This window comes from Stegodyphus dumicola, chromosome X2 (genome assembly GCF_044657685.1).
Source record: "Stegodyphus dumicola isolate Sdum_Otavi_A_Nest chromosome X2, ASM4465768v1".
Lineage (NCBI taxonomy): Eukaryota > Metazoa > Arthropoda > Arachnida > Araneae > Eresidae > Stegodyphus > Stegodyphus dumicola.
This window is the reverse complement of record NC_140781.1, coordinates 17,727,576-17,742,242: the sequence shown is the minus strand read 5'-3', so window position 1 is coordinate 17,742,242 and position 14,667 is coordinate 17,727,576. Positions and strand designations below refer to the sequence as shown.

Sequence of the window (14,667 nt, the reverse complement as noted above, 5' to 3'; positions counted from 1 at the left end):
GTTCAGAGTTTATTTTATATACTGATTGCAGGAAAGTTATGGTTTTAATAGAGAAAGCTCAAATATATTTAAATCAACTTTTTGGGATTGCCTGCAGAGAACAACAGAATGGTAGAAAAATGTGTCAAAAAAAGAGCAAAATATAAAGCCAGAATTTTAGCGTTGAGTTAGATATAACATAAAAATAGCAGACGTGTTGACCTGATGCACGCAAATAACAATAAAATACGCGTAATTGATCTCATCTTCACCCACTCTGACTTAACTGCAACTTTTTATTTATTTCCCTGTATATTTTGAATCCTTCCTCTGGGTTGGTGTTCTTTGCCATAAGCAGTATACAAGGTTAAATGCATACAAGGCAAATGTTGACTCTAACATCTTACACAATAGGTCGAATGCTTGTTATGATTTTACTTTTCAGTTCCAAAATATGTAAATACGTACCATAATGTAAAGCAATCAAAGCATTTATTTTTTATTTCCGCTTGAAGTACAGAACAATTAACAAAATGAACTTCAGCTTCTTGCGGAATTGACGAAAAACAATGATTCAAACCGTTTATAAATAAAATTAAAATTTAATTCTAACAACCAGCCTATGCTATTCGACGATAACTAACCTAATTTTCAATATAAGACCAACTCTGACAGCAACAGTATTCAAGACAAATAATAATAAAGAAAATATTTTTTTAAGTTCTTTAAAAAACTTCAAACTTCTCTCTCATCCTTAGTTTCTTGTTGCTGTTCAAAATGCACTTCGTTTACGTATGCTATTGGAGTAAATGAAACAGTAGAGTGGAAGACAAATTCTAGAAGATATTTTTGAACTTTTCTTGATATTTTTGTGTCTTAAGTGTTAGGCTAATAAACACCAAACATGAAATCCTCTTAAAGCCACAGGCATCGTATACCAGGAGTAAATTCGATTCAAACCGTCGTTTTGATTTCATTTTTAGAAATAAACATTTTTGTTCTCATACCGAACAAAGAATGAGACCAAATGACGGGCCATTTAAACTAAATATCTCATCACGAAATACGATTTCTATTCACTGGAAAACTCGATTCAGATCACCGCAGTGTTTCTTCTAATTTTTCATATAACAATGCTGGGCAGAGTACAAAAACACGAACAGTTGTCACGTACCTTATGTATTGTTAAGTTGTTTTATGTATATTTAAAATTTTTCTTCATTAAATATGTAAATTAAAATCATTTTTTATTTTAAATTCGGCAGCATTGATAAGGCTCAAAAGAAATAATTCGGATCATCGCTTATGTATGAAGTTGCTCTTGAATGGCTTTGAACACAGTGCTGCTAGATCGAGTGATTTTTCACAAATTTACTGCTTTTAACAAATCTGTGCTACCAAAATTTATGTCTATGCGATTTTCCAAATTTTCTGCAGTTCCATCATTTCCTTGTGCTACTTTTCGCTACTTGAAAAAGAAAAAAGTATGTCGTAAAATGCGTAAATTTTAATATAATATATCTATTAAAATTAATCATGCGTATTACATTAATTGCTTTGTGTTGTATTTTGGCGATCTCTCAGTCGGTTTGCAAAGTCAGGTTATAGCTGTATTAACTAAAATGTGAATTATTAGTAACATGAAAAAATTCCATGCCATCTCTCAATTACGTGGCTTAATAACCATGTTTACGTGGCTTAATAGCCCTTTTTTCATGGCTTAATAACCATTTTTACGTGGCTTAATAACCATGCTAAATAATCATATTTGAGAACTGGATGAAAAGGATGAACGTAGACTAGAAGAAAGCTTTTTGCAGTTTCTGTAACTGTGAACTGGGTGTGCATAAAATTAATTTAATGAAGCACAGTACATCTTTAGAGCATAAACAAAGTTTTGTATTTGAAAATGGATGGTTACCTTATAGAGTGCTCGCTGTGTTTGTTCTATAATATTTCAAATATATATATTTCAAAGACTACTTGATTAAAATAACAAAAATTTAGAATAATTTATATATACTGTCTAAACAAAACCGTGCCAAAATTGTAGAAGCTAGGGATATAAATGTCTATTCAAAATTGAAATAAATAGCTCATTGTAAAAAATAAAGTACTATTTCATTGAATTTTTAAAAGTAAAATGCGAACTTAAAATATTTAGTACTACAGTGTTAACTATCCAAACGTAACAACAAATATGAATAAGGTAACTAAAAAATAACAACTTGGAAATTAACTCAGAATTAGTTAAAAGAAGAAACGGAGATTCCGAAAATGGAAAATTGGCAATACTGTTTTAAGATTTTCGTCAAAACTAATACTCATAATAAAATGACCAAGAATCGTATAATAGTCCGTAACTTACAGAACCCAAGAAGACTGAATTTGTGATAACTTCAAAAGTCATGAAAGTTTCCTATTAATAACGCCATAAAAATTCACGGGATGCCTGAGTACAGTCGCGAGCTGCCTACTTTTCGATTCTGCTCTTGCTATTCAAATTCAAAAGCTGAAAAATCTCTGTCAACGCTGCTTGCGCATGGAAAATGAAAGCACATGGGCAGCTTAATGTAGCTCGCGGACACGCGCTTCCGCAGTTTAGAGGAAATGTCGATCGTGTCCACTGTGTATGCTGGATTTATATACTCTAAAATCAAGATTCTTAGAAAGTTCACTGTTTTTTCTTCTTGACATATTTGGCACTCCATTAAGCTAAAATCCAGAGTGATTACATCTTAATTCGGCTGTGAAGCAAACAATCACGATACACTCTAATTCATGAAATAAAAATTTGTTATTACATTGTATTTAAATATACATTGTATGACAATAGCAAAACAATTAAAAGTGAATAGGGCGCTTTTAAGGCATTAAAAGACATTTCTACAGGGCTGTTTTATGATGTAGCAGCCAGTACATCCAGCTACTAACTTAGAAGATTTGAGTTCCGGCGAACGCATAATTATCTCTTCAGGATTTCCTGCAGCAAAATATCCTAATGGCCCAACAAACTCGATCAATTCACTTTGCTTGACCTATTGTTTCATGTGCGATACGGCAGGTTGAGTTTGAGCATATTTTAGCGAATGCAGATATGCGACCAGCATCTTCAGAAACGAATTTGACTAATTTCATTAACGCGAATAATATTGCGCCATGACTAATTTCGGTAACGCTAATAATGTTGCGCCATAACTAATTTCGGTACGCCATGACTAATTTCGGTAATGCTAATAATTTTGCGCCATGTATGTGATGCCAAGTATGAAAAAAGTGTCTTTTGCATTAAAAAAATAAATAAAATATAGTGAACCTGAAACATTCCTAAATGATAAATGAGCGAGTGATTCAACACTTCAAAAGCTTATGTGCGAAATTTAGAAAAATACTACTAATAATATTATCGAACTGTTAAACTACTATGCTTAGCAGATGATAGTGCAGGAAAGAAAGGATATCTTCGTGGAGGACTTTCTAAAGGAAACTGGCTCTTAGTCACTTTATACAGCAGAAAAACCACGAAAGCCAAAGCTTCAACCAGCCCGTTTCACAGAGATGGAGTTTTGGTCGAGATCTCAGGGTTCAGCGGTTTTAATCACTCTGCCACTGGCGGGGTTATAACTTTTCGAGATTGTTAAACAAAATTGATTGGTAATGACAACGATTATCTTTTAAAACTTGTGAAAATTATCCCTAAGTTTGATTTAATATAAAAAAGTTGATTGTTAATGATAACAATTATCTTTTAAAACTTGCGAAAATTATCCCTAAGTTATCCTCTTTATTTAGGTGACAGAACACAAAAGTAAATTATTCAAGTTAAAGACATAAAACAAAATATGGTGGACTTCTTTTCGTTGCGATTACCTCTAAAAACTGAACAAAGTCATTTGGAAAAATAATAATGCTGAATATCTCTTTTCTAAGAAGACCACCTCAAAAGAGGAGATCCACCTCAAGAACATCAAAATTATCTGAAACAGTACATGTTCATATTGACAGGCTTAAGAATGCTTAAGAATTAATTAAAGCAAAAATATTATTAATTTGAAAATGTCAAAATATCTTGCGGCTGCCCTGGACCTGAGTCACATAATGTACCAAATTATTACTGTATTATTAGTATTGAATTTGTTTACTGTAATAATAATGCAAATATCGCAGAGATTCACAGATATTTCTTGAGGTTTCAGCTCACACATCAACCAGCCCGTTTGACAGAGATCGAGTTTTGGCTACTTGTTGAATTTATTAAACATCCTTCAAAAAGATTTACTTGGGCAAGCGTATGTTAGTGGTGCCTATATGCAAGGCGAACATAGCTGATATCATGAAAAAATTCATTAAAGTAAATAAATAATAAATAAATTTTTGGTATTCCGGATGAATTTCTCCTAAATTTGAAAGAGAACAAAGAGTTTTAATATGTAGCCTCAGATTAGCTTATAGAACATGTCTATGAAAATTTTAAAGCCTCTTTATTTTTCCCACAGGTTTAGACACCACACTATTGTAAACTGCAAAAAGATATGCAAAAGTTACCAGGAATAATAACGCTGCAAAGAAATTAAAAATATGGAGTAAGATTTATTTAAACATTGCAAAAGATATATGCTTGAAATTAAGCAACATAAAAATTTTAAAAATCGGGATACTGAAAATAAAACATCTTTTCATCAAGATATTCTATTCTTTTCATCAAGATATATATAAGTTTTATGAAAGAGGATAATAACTGCGTTTAGAAAGTTTTACGACTGAATTATTTTCAACTAATCGAAACGGATATGGAAAGTTATAATAAGTGACAGCATCAAATCTAAAACTGCTTTCTTGCAAATATCATCCGTTTGCGAGAATAATTTCGAAAGAAAATTTTTTCTTAGTTTTGTGCAACGGATAACTGACTTTGTGGATTTAAAGACTAAACAGAAAGGAGAAAAAAAATTCTTCGTACAATATTTCTCTTCGTACTCATCAAGCAGCTTGTAGCAAACAAAAGTGCAACTCTTCTTAATAATCTCTGTTAGTCGCCAGATCTAGATGCCTGCAGGCTACCTTGTGCTCCGAAGTCGCTATGGAGGTACTATTATAAGGTACTATATACTACCGCCATGGAGGTACTATATGCTACCGCCTTCTTAGCATGCCTTCGTAGTGTACTGGTCAGCACGCTCGGCGCGTATTTAAGAGTACCGTGGTTCGAGTTTCGGCGAAGACGTTGCTTATTTTTCATCTCTCCTGATTCCGAAATAAGCTAATGTCTCTACACTATGTCTTCCTTTAGCAGATAGACCCTATTCCAGCGTTTCTTAATATTTTTGATAACTGGAACCATTTCTGATGTCTATTTTTTCATGGAACCCTTGGCTTGCTTCAATGGTATGATTTTCATGTAACATTCTGTAAATTGTACATTCTGCATTTAAATGTGACAATTAATTCAATTTTTTTTTCGTTCACAATGTAAATTTCAAAATTAACCCAAGAACTATTAAAATAAAGCATTCAAACAGGATTTTTACATTTTAATTTTAAGGAGATGAGAGGTACTGCTGTTATGGATTGGTTGAAATTGGAAGAAATCTTGCTAAGCGTATGTAAAGATGAATTCGAGGCAGAAATGAAGACGAAAACAATGTTCCTAAAGGCTAAGACCATCGATGACTACAGAAATGCCACCAGCTTGCTGCAAAAGAAGAGGCACTCCCTTCCATACTTTCTAATGAACTTCGAAAAGCCTATTCGGGTGGTTTTGAAAAACTTACCTGATAAAATCACAGAAGAAGCGATCTTTCAGGATCTGAAGCGTAGAGACTTTCCAATCAAGAAAGTTAGACAGTTCCAACGGTCAAGGAGAAACAATCAAGAAAAACTGCCGATTTACCTACTCGAGTTAGAGAAAAACAAAGCAGGATTCACCATTCACAATCTGAACTGTATGTTCAGCGTGAACGTAAAGATTGAGGATTACTCTCCGAAGAAACGCCCCACTCAGTGCTATAGATGCCAGGAGTGGGGCCACTCGCAACATCTATGTAATAACATGGTTCGCTGTTGTAAGTGCGGCAAAAATCACAGAAGCAACCAATGCACGCTCAAGAATGAAGATAAGCCGACTTGTATTTTCTGTGGAGAATCTCACGTCTGCAGCTATCGTGGCTGTAAAGAATATAAGAAAAAGTTTGAAGCAAGGAGAGCCCCACCAAAGAAGATTATTGCACCCCCAGCCGATGCAGATTTCCCAGAGCTGGTCAAAATTGATGAAAATGATAAGCAAAAGAAGCATGTAGGAGCCCGGTACAGTGAGAAATTGAAGGGTAAAATCAAACCTCCACCAAAAATTTCTAGTGAAGCTTTGGAAGGGCTTGGTGACAAGAAAGTATCCAGTTTCCTGAGTACAGTAATTTCCCAAATAGAGAAGATCAAAGCTGCAAAAACTACAGCTGAAAAACTAATTGCAGGTTTTAATGCGGCCATGCTGCTGATAAAAATAGCCGAATCTGATGATTAAGAAGTTGCTCATCGACCTCAGGTCTTCGAGCCTGCTTTACGCTGGTATTTTGATATACTGCTTTACGCATGATTTTGTATGAACTTAGCCTCTCATCCTTACCTTGCTCCCATTCACGACACTGTTGCGGCCTCAGGCCATCAGTATTTTCGTCTTCATGGCGGTGGTGTTAAGAAACACCCTTTGATTTACAGAAAACAACTGCGAACGGCCTAAGGGCACCTTTGATTTATCGGTCAATACCTTTCGGTGGTACGTACCGAATTTAAGTGACGATTCCGATTCTTCTGAGGTACTGCTGTTATTATAGCAAATATACTTAACATCGGGCTTTACGCATGAAAATTGAATTCTCATGTCAGTTTCGGCATCAAGTCTGTTTGCAGTATTTATTTTTGTTGACACACAAGCTGAGTCCAGCTTCGCATATACATGCAATTGCAAATGGTAAAATTGCCGATACTGCCTTTTATGACATTAACTCTAATAAATTTACCTAGGGTGTTTCAACATTTTCAAATGCTGTCATATATTACATACTATATTATTCTGTATATGTTTCTTTTAAGGCAAAAAGATTTTCGAAATAAAATTTATAAAAGACTTTTTGCGATCAACAATGTTTGAATAAAATCCTATCGGATTACCGAAGATATCAAGAGAAAATAATATTACAGATTATCAATATATAAAACATCTAATTAGAAGTTTTGTTGCTGCTAAAACTAGGAAAATAAGTTGCAGAGACATTAGGTATTTTGGAGACAGGAGTGATGAAAAATTAGCAACGCCTTCGCCGGGAATCGAACCGCGGACCTCTGGAATACGCGTCCAACGTGCAGACACCACACCACGAAGACATGCGAAGAAGGCAGGAGAAATACCTTATATACTCCCCCTTTTAAAGGGCGACTGGGGTTTTATAAAGGACCCAACCGCCAAATCCTCGGTGAGGAGAATCGCCATCCACCACCCTTTTATTTCGGGCGCAACTGTAGAGACATTAAGTTATTTTTTAAAGCAAGAGAGATTGAAAAATTAGCAATGCCTTCGCTTCGCCGGTAATCGAACCACGGACCTCTCGAATACGCGTCGAGCGTGCTGACACTACACCACGAAGGCTCTCTAAGAAGGTGGGAGAAATACCTTATAAAGTATGTAATGAATGACATAATGTCCAAAGTTTAGAATATGGGACTGTGATTTTTTTATCATTGAGATGCTCTATTTTTATACGCGCAAATTTATATCTTATATACGTTTGAAACTGGCGCTGAAATATAACTTTGCAGGAAGGCGTCTCTGTTCCGTGGGGAGGCACTACTTCAAACAGTAGCTCAATCTTGGATGCACAGAATTTAAACAAACTTTTTTTAACTGAAGCAGAAACTTTCAGAAAATTTCTCAAATTAAACAGTGCTTAGATTCTGAATAAGATTATGCACAAATTCGGTTTCTTTCTCCAAGAAGTTTTATATAGTACTTAAAAAGATTTATGCTAACCACAGAACTAATTTATAACAAATGACGTAAGGAATTATGACAACTTCCCTTCCTTGTTTTCTCGGTGTAAGTGTTTAGCAAGTCCAGCAAAGAAATGAAAAGCCAACGTTCCTAGCTCGGAAGAAGGCCAATTTATGTTTCTGTTTCATACTTTAAAAGTCTAACGAGTTCACTACATGGGTTTCATAACTAATTTATTGGCTTCACTGGGAAATCTTGGAATAATTTGAAATTCATGAACGGAGAATTTCAAATTTCATGTGCAAATGGAAATTGAACTTATACATGGAGATTATTTATATGATAAATGGAATTTAGCGAAGAAAATTTTATACTTTCCAAAACATCTACTTTTCGAATTTTTTACGATTTTTCATGAAGATTTTTTTTCGTTTTGCCTTAGAGCCTTTTTACAAATCCAAAACGTTGCTATAATGAAAATAGTTGCTTTCTTATGGCAGTGAAGTTGTTTCAAACATAGGTTGGAACCTTATTTATCTTGATGCAACTACGGAAACGTCAGCGTAGTGTCTTTTTGGGGTAAGTCATTTTCGATTCGAATGAGAGTACACTGATCAGAGTAGAGGTAGAATGAAATGACTCTACCTGTTATCTGAAAGAAATGGTAACACATGTGAAAAATAGCAGCTGTTGCCACCATTTCCTGTATTGTTAATGAGGTTGTTACACTTATTAGCTTCGAATTTAACAATTTTGCTACCAATATAGAAATTTAGATGTTTATGTTTTGAGACGAGAAATGCAGTTTCGTTACGTACCAGCTTCATTTTATGGTGTTGGATCTCCCAAGGAGCCAAAATATTTTATTTTTTAAAGATGAAAACAAAAAATGTAACTTTGGATTGCAAGAGCACTAATAAACAATTCAAAACGAATCCTACATAATAATAACTTTTATTTAGTGACTGATGTATATCTAGCTAAACTACCCCTTACAAATTTTCAGTGTTAAATTAGCATTATCATGCTAGAAATTATTATCAAAGATGAAAGAAATTAAAGCAGATTCTGCATTTAGTAATTCAGCATAAATAAGGGAAAATTCTTTTTCTTCTCATTACCACTCAAAAATGTCTTACGACACAGAATATTTTAAGAGTTTCATTTTTTTATATTCAATTTTGTTTGGCTTCATGTCACTTTGTTTTGTCAAATGTAACGACGAGCTTTGTTATAAAACGGGGAAGTATATTATATCGAACAAGAATGAATACATCATTGAAGAAATAAAGTAATTTTTTACAGGCAAAGCAAAATTTGACCAGAATTTTATCTTAGATTAAATCGATGAAAATTTAGAAAAAATATTTTTATACAAATTAAACATATTGAACACAGAAATTTCTATCAATAAAAAGTAAAAGAAATTTTGTGATAAGGAACTTTCTTGATGTTTAAAATTATTTCAATGTTCACTTCGAAGAATAAAAGTGATCTTGTGGATTTCTGCACATGTACGATTTTGATCAAACCATGAATATTAATGATTGATTTATTATGCAGTTTATTCTTTCCATTTACACTAAGTCACTTTTTAAATGAAGTTTTTTAACCCTTTCGCCGTCCTCTCCTGTCCACGAAAATTTCTCCCCAGCGGCCTTCTGTTATGTTGTTTTCTCTGTACATCATAACTTTCCACACATAACTTTCGTAGTGGATGAATGTCAATGAATATTAAGTAAAATTATTAAGGAAATAAAGCATAATGGAAAAGTAATAATATCTCTGCTTATTTCTAACAGCAGGATAATTTGATAACATCTGATCCAGGTGGTCCCATCCTCCCATTTTGAAGAACGCTTGAAGCGCGTTACGGCCGCCCTGCAGAAGTTTCACTTGAACGCGTTAGACGCGTTACGGACGACGAAGAGGTTAAGCTGAGAAACTTAACCACTTTATAGGTCTGGTCCTCTTAGGAAGTATGCAATTAGACCAGAACTCTGAAGAAACAGCTAGTGACTTTTCACTGTTTTATAAATACCACAGAGTCAGGGAAAGGGTTTAAAGGTCCTTTTTATTAATTCTTTAACAGAAGACACCAACTTGTGCTCACTGAAGCCAACACTTTTGGATTAAATCAAAGATAAACTAAAATTAATGAAGGTTAAGACAGGGAAAATGAAACGACGCTTGATAGGAAAGTAACTTAACTTAAAAATAACCTTTTACAAAATTAAAATGAGCTATTACAACTTTCCTTTCTAAGTCACTTTCAAACTGAAGTTTCTTAAAAATTTTTATAAAATGAAATCTTGAAAGTGACAATTATCTGCTTAGAAACTACTGAAGCAACGAAATTTCATCTCTCAAAATGTAAATTTCATATATATATATATCAATGGCAGATTGTGAACAATTGCAAATGTAACCCAGTTCATTAATCTATACAAGGCCAGATGTGGTGGTCTCGTTATTATGGAGGCACCTAATAAGTGAACCACCATTGCCTTTCCTATGAAGGGGACGGACAGTTACATCCATGCCTTCTCCGGGGTTCGAACCCAGACACTTCGGCATCGCAGTCAGCTTCCCTGATCACTATACCGACTGGGCGGCTATTTCATATAAAAAGTATCCGTATTTACATTTAGTATAAATGTGTTTTTTAACTGCTACTTAAAAATTGTAAAATGTATAATACAAGGTCCATTTTTCGCAAAATGTAAAAAGAGATGGTTGGCTGATTTCAATTAAGCACTCGTGTGTTATTTGCCAAGGCAGGGACGCCTTAGGAGAGGATTTTCTAAAGGTGTGGTGTAGTGGTGTATTTAATTATGGCAAAGCACACTAAATCTATCTGCCTAAGGGTAGGGATGCCTTCGTGGAGGCCTTTCTAAGGGAACATGGCTCGTATATACGTTGCACATGGGAAAAACCACGAAAACACCCATGCAGCCAGCCCGTTCACGGGATTCGAACTTTGGACCGAACTACCAGTGCTCAGCCACTTTATCGCTCGGCCGCTGGTGGGCTCGGATTTTCTAAAGGAAACAAGTTTGTATTGAATTTACACATGATGAAAAACGTGAAAAAGAAAAAAAGGAAATTTAGTCGGCCATTTCCACTAGGATTCGAATTCGGATCGAACTTTGGATTAATAAAAGTGTCTCATCGTCTCATCCCTATAACCACTCCTATGCCGTAAAAGGGGAGAACTCAGTGTAAGATATAAACGTTAATTCAGAAGTCAAACAACAAAAATTTTTGTTGTTTGACTTCTGAATTAGTGCTTATTCGGCGTGTTATTGTGTCTTAATATAAACGTTTTCTTAAAAACAGATTCTTGTTTGGTTTTCAGCTGTTAGGTAATTTAATGCTGTTTCTTCTAAGTTGTTGTTTTTATGAGTACACTTTTGCTAAATTCCCTCTCTCTCTCTCTCTATATATATATATGCATATTTTTTATTCTGCTGATTGTAATAAAAAGGAACGACTAGATGTTATGAAGACTCATATACAAAATTTCAACATTCTACGGCTAATCGTTTTTGAGTTATGCGAGATACATACATACAGTCATTCATTCATACGTACAGACGTTACAAAAAATCCTTTTTACAATCCGTTTTGGAAAAAAAAAGTGTTTATTTTGTCCGTACGTACGTACGTCATACAAAAGAATTGTCCAAATAGATTCCGGACGGGTGAAATAGATATTTCTTTTGAAATATGCTACCCGAAATTTTTCGCGATTAAATACATCCTTTACTTGGCATAAGAAAGTTGCTGTTGTTGCTATTGTCTGATCTACAGTCAGCCCAAGCCCACGAAAATCCTCGTGGCAAGAAGCGTAAGTTTACGTCTGTCGTTGGCAACAGCCTTGAGCACCTTACAGGTGACAGTGCGATTTAGATCAGTTCCGTCCGTAATTTTGATGAAGAGTGCCTCGGGGGGGGATAAAAGTAAAAATGATATACAATAAATTGTGAACATAGGGAGTAAAATTATTTTAATTAAAAACAATTTTCTTAAATTAGCAGCTTGAAATACCACAAGTTACTAACAATAAACAGTTGGAGTGACCAAACTAACGAAAAGGAAAATTTGCCTAAGCTTTATAAATAGGAAAACAACTTAAATTTCCAAAAATTAAATTTCTACCTGCATTTAAAAAGGAAATAACAAATAGTGCAAACCAAATTAGGGGACTAAATATTGGGCCAAATAACCAGCAGAAAGAAAATATTGTTGAAAAGCAAAGTAAAATGTAAAAGTTGGAGTTAAAAATGAAATCTATAAAATTGAAATTTTAATATAAAACTTCAGAATAAACGGAAATAGTTAAAAAGCCAAAAAGATAATGGTTTCAGTACAGTGCCCATAATTTTAGAAAAGGGGTACTAAAAATTACCAATTTAAAATAACTTAAACTTAACTATAATCTAAAATAAAATAGCTTTGATTTATTTGGTTATGGCAAAACCTGCGAAGGCTATCTGCTAAAGGGATGGATGCTTTCAAGTAGAACTTTCTAGAGAAAACTGGCTTGTATTCTCGTTACACAAGGAGAAAACAACGAAAGCGTCCATGTCAACGAGATAGTATACTGGTAGAGAGCGTATTGCAACCTTCAACCGGTTCCAACATTAGTGTCACGTGACTGCTGCGCGAATTCCGAAAGTCCGGAAATACTTTACATTGCTTTCTATGGGGCGAAAGACTGCTGCTCTGCTTGGTCATATAAAATTTAAGTAAAAATGGTTATTTGCTGCAGCGCCTACGGATGTAAAGAAAGTTTCGTGAAAGGAGGACTTGTAACCTTTCATAGGTAAGTTAAAACTGCATGATTTATTATTTTATTTTCAGTATTTTTGTCATTTTACTATCTCTGTTGAATTGGTTGGAAAGTTTCAGCCATATTGTATAAAAAAATTGCCGCCATATATGACATTTTCAGCATGTAGTATTAGCATCAAAATGTATTAAATACTGTGACACTATTCACTGGAATCACCCTTGACAAATAATTGAATTTTATGTTTTTTCCGTGTATTCCGTTGAAATAGAAAGCTGCGCCAATTGGTGTTAACCTTTTTTCGCCAAGTCGTACGCGTTTTGATTTCATAAACAATTACTGCCTTCGATAAAAAAAAGAAAAATGCTATTATTAGCATTAAATTATTGAGAAAAGATTGTGCGATATATTTACTTTGTTAAAAAAAAAGCTGAAGATCTTGATTCATGCAACATTGAACATAAAGTTAAACATCAGCATTATTTTAAAAATCGGATTACTTTTATAAAGCTCAATGCTTTATTTTCTATAAAATCAATTAAAGTAAAAATAATCTGGATTATAATTCTGTCTCATCTACGATGCTGTTAGAAATTTATTATAATTGAAAAAATGTGACGTGAAAAACTTACCATAAATTAAAAATAATTAAAAAAAAAAGGAGAGTGAGAGAATTTTTAACAGTAATATCGTTTTGATCCTAATAATATAATCTCAAGTAATATAGAATAATAAACTAGTAATATAATCTCAAGAAAAGAGAGGCAATCAATGGCATAAATACATATAATTCAATGTGATTTTCTTTTTCTCTTTAGGATGCAATGCATTAAAATTAAACGAGATTTATTTACCTTCTCAAATATTATAACAGTAGTGCAATTAACTTTTTAACGTTATTCAAAATTAAAGTTTCCATCTCAATTTTTTTATTATTTATTTTAGATTTTCTTCCTAAAATTATTTAACCTGAACATCTTAAACAATGGTGCAAATAATTTAAAGCGATTATTAAAAATATAGATAAAATATTCAGGAAAAAAGGGGTTAAGTTATATCTAAATATAATTGTAAAAAATCGAACAACCTAATTCGAGGCCGTTGTCTGCTGACTGCTATCAGACGGAAACAAAAAGCACTATCTGCCATAACATAAGCGGGCCAAACTGGCGATGAACAGCCTAAGCTATCACTCCCCAAGAGCGCCAAGAGCATTAGCCACGTGGTATATGTTGGAGACACCCTAACAGACGAATTCTCTGTGGGTGAGCCGTCTACCTTTTATATGAAGTCGTTGGCCCATGTAGCTAGCCCGTTAGTCGGGATTTGAGCTCAAGTCGAACAACCGGCGTTCAGCAACATTACCGCTCGGCCTGTAATGGATATTAAAATACGAAATCAAAACGCTTTTATAAAAGACAGTAAAAACAGCGAAATGGAAATAAGTTTTGTCGGTACTATTCGGTTTCGAGGGCTGTAAAAAAATTGCAGCGAAAATGTATGCGCAAAAGCGCCAAATCTAGCAAACGCGCCCATTTAACAGCGCGCCAAATCTAGCGTGCGCGCTGATTTCAGATAGGCGTAAGTTTATATAGTTCTATATTTCTTAAGACTTTCTAAGGGAAACTGTCTCGTATACACGTTACACATGGGGAAAACCACGATAACACCCATGCAGCCAGCTCGTTCTCGGGATTCGAACCTCTGACCGAACTACCAGTGTTCAGCGACTTTACCGCTCGGCAGTTGGTGGGCCTGAATATTTTCAAAGAAAAGGCATCATTCAATATAGAAAATTACATTTGAACAACCAACGAGATGAAATTATGCTTTAGCGATAAGTCGGTAGCGAAATAGCGATGCAGGCATCCATTCAGTTATGTTTAGCAATTTTTATATAAATTATAATAAT

At 34.2% G+C, this 14,667-nt stretch overlaps 1 protein-coding gene and 1 long non-coding RNA gene across 5 annotated transcripts in view; one reads left to right on the top strand and one right to left on the bottom strand.

Moving 5' to 3' along the window:
* Mgat2 (alpha-1,6-mannosyl-glycoprotein 2-beta-N-acetylglucosaminyltransferase) overlaps window positions 1-14,667 on the bottom strand; it is a 105,622-nt gene that overhangs the window by 65,381 nt on the left and 25,574 nt on the right. The gene's annotated exons all lie outside the window — the stretch shown is intronic.
* LOC118191773 (uncharacterized) overlaps window positions 12,563-14,667 on the top strand; it is a 478,434-nt gene continuing 476,329 nt past the window's right edge. For all 3 annotated transcript variants that reach the window (XR_015039049.1, XR_015039050.1, XR_015039052.1), the window contains exon 1: window positions 12,563-12,788. This is a non-coding gene — a long non-coding RNA (uncharacterized LOC118191773). The remainder of the gene's footprint in view (window positions 12,789-14,667) is intronic.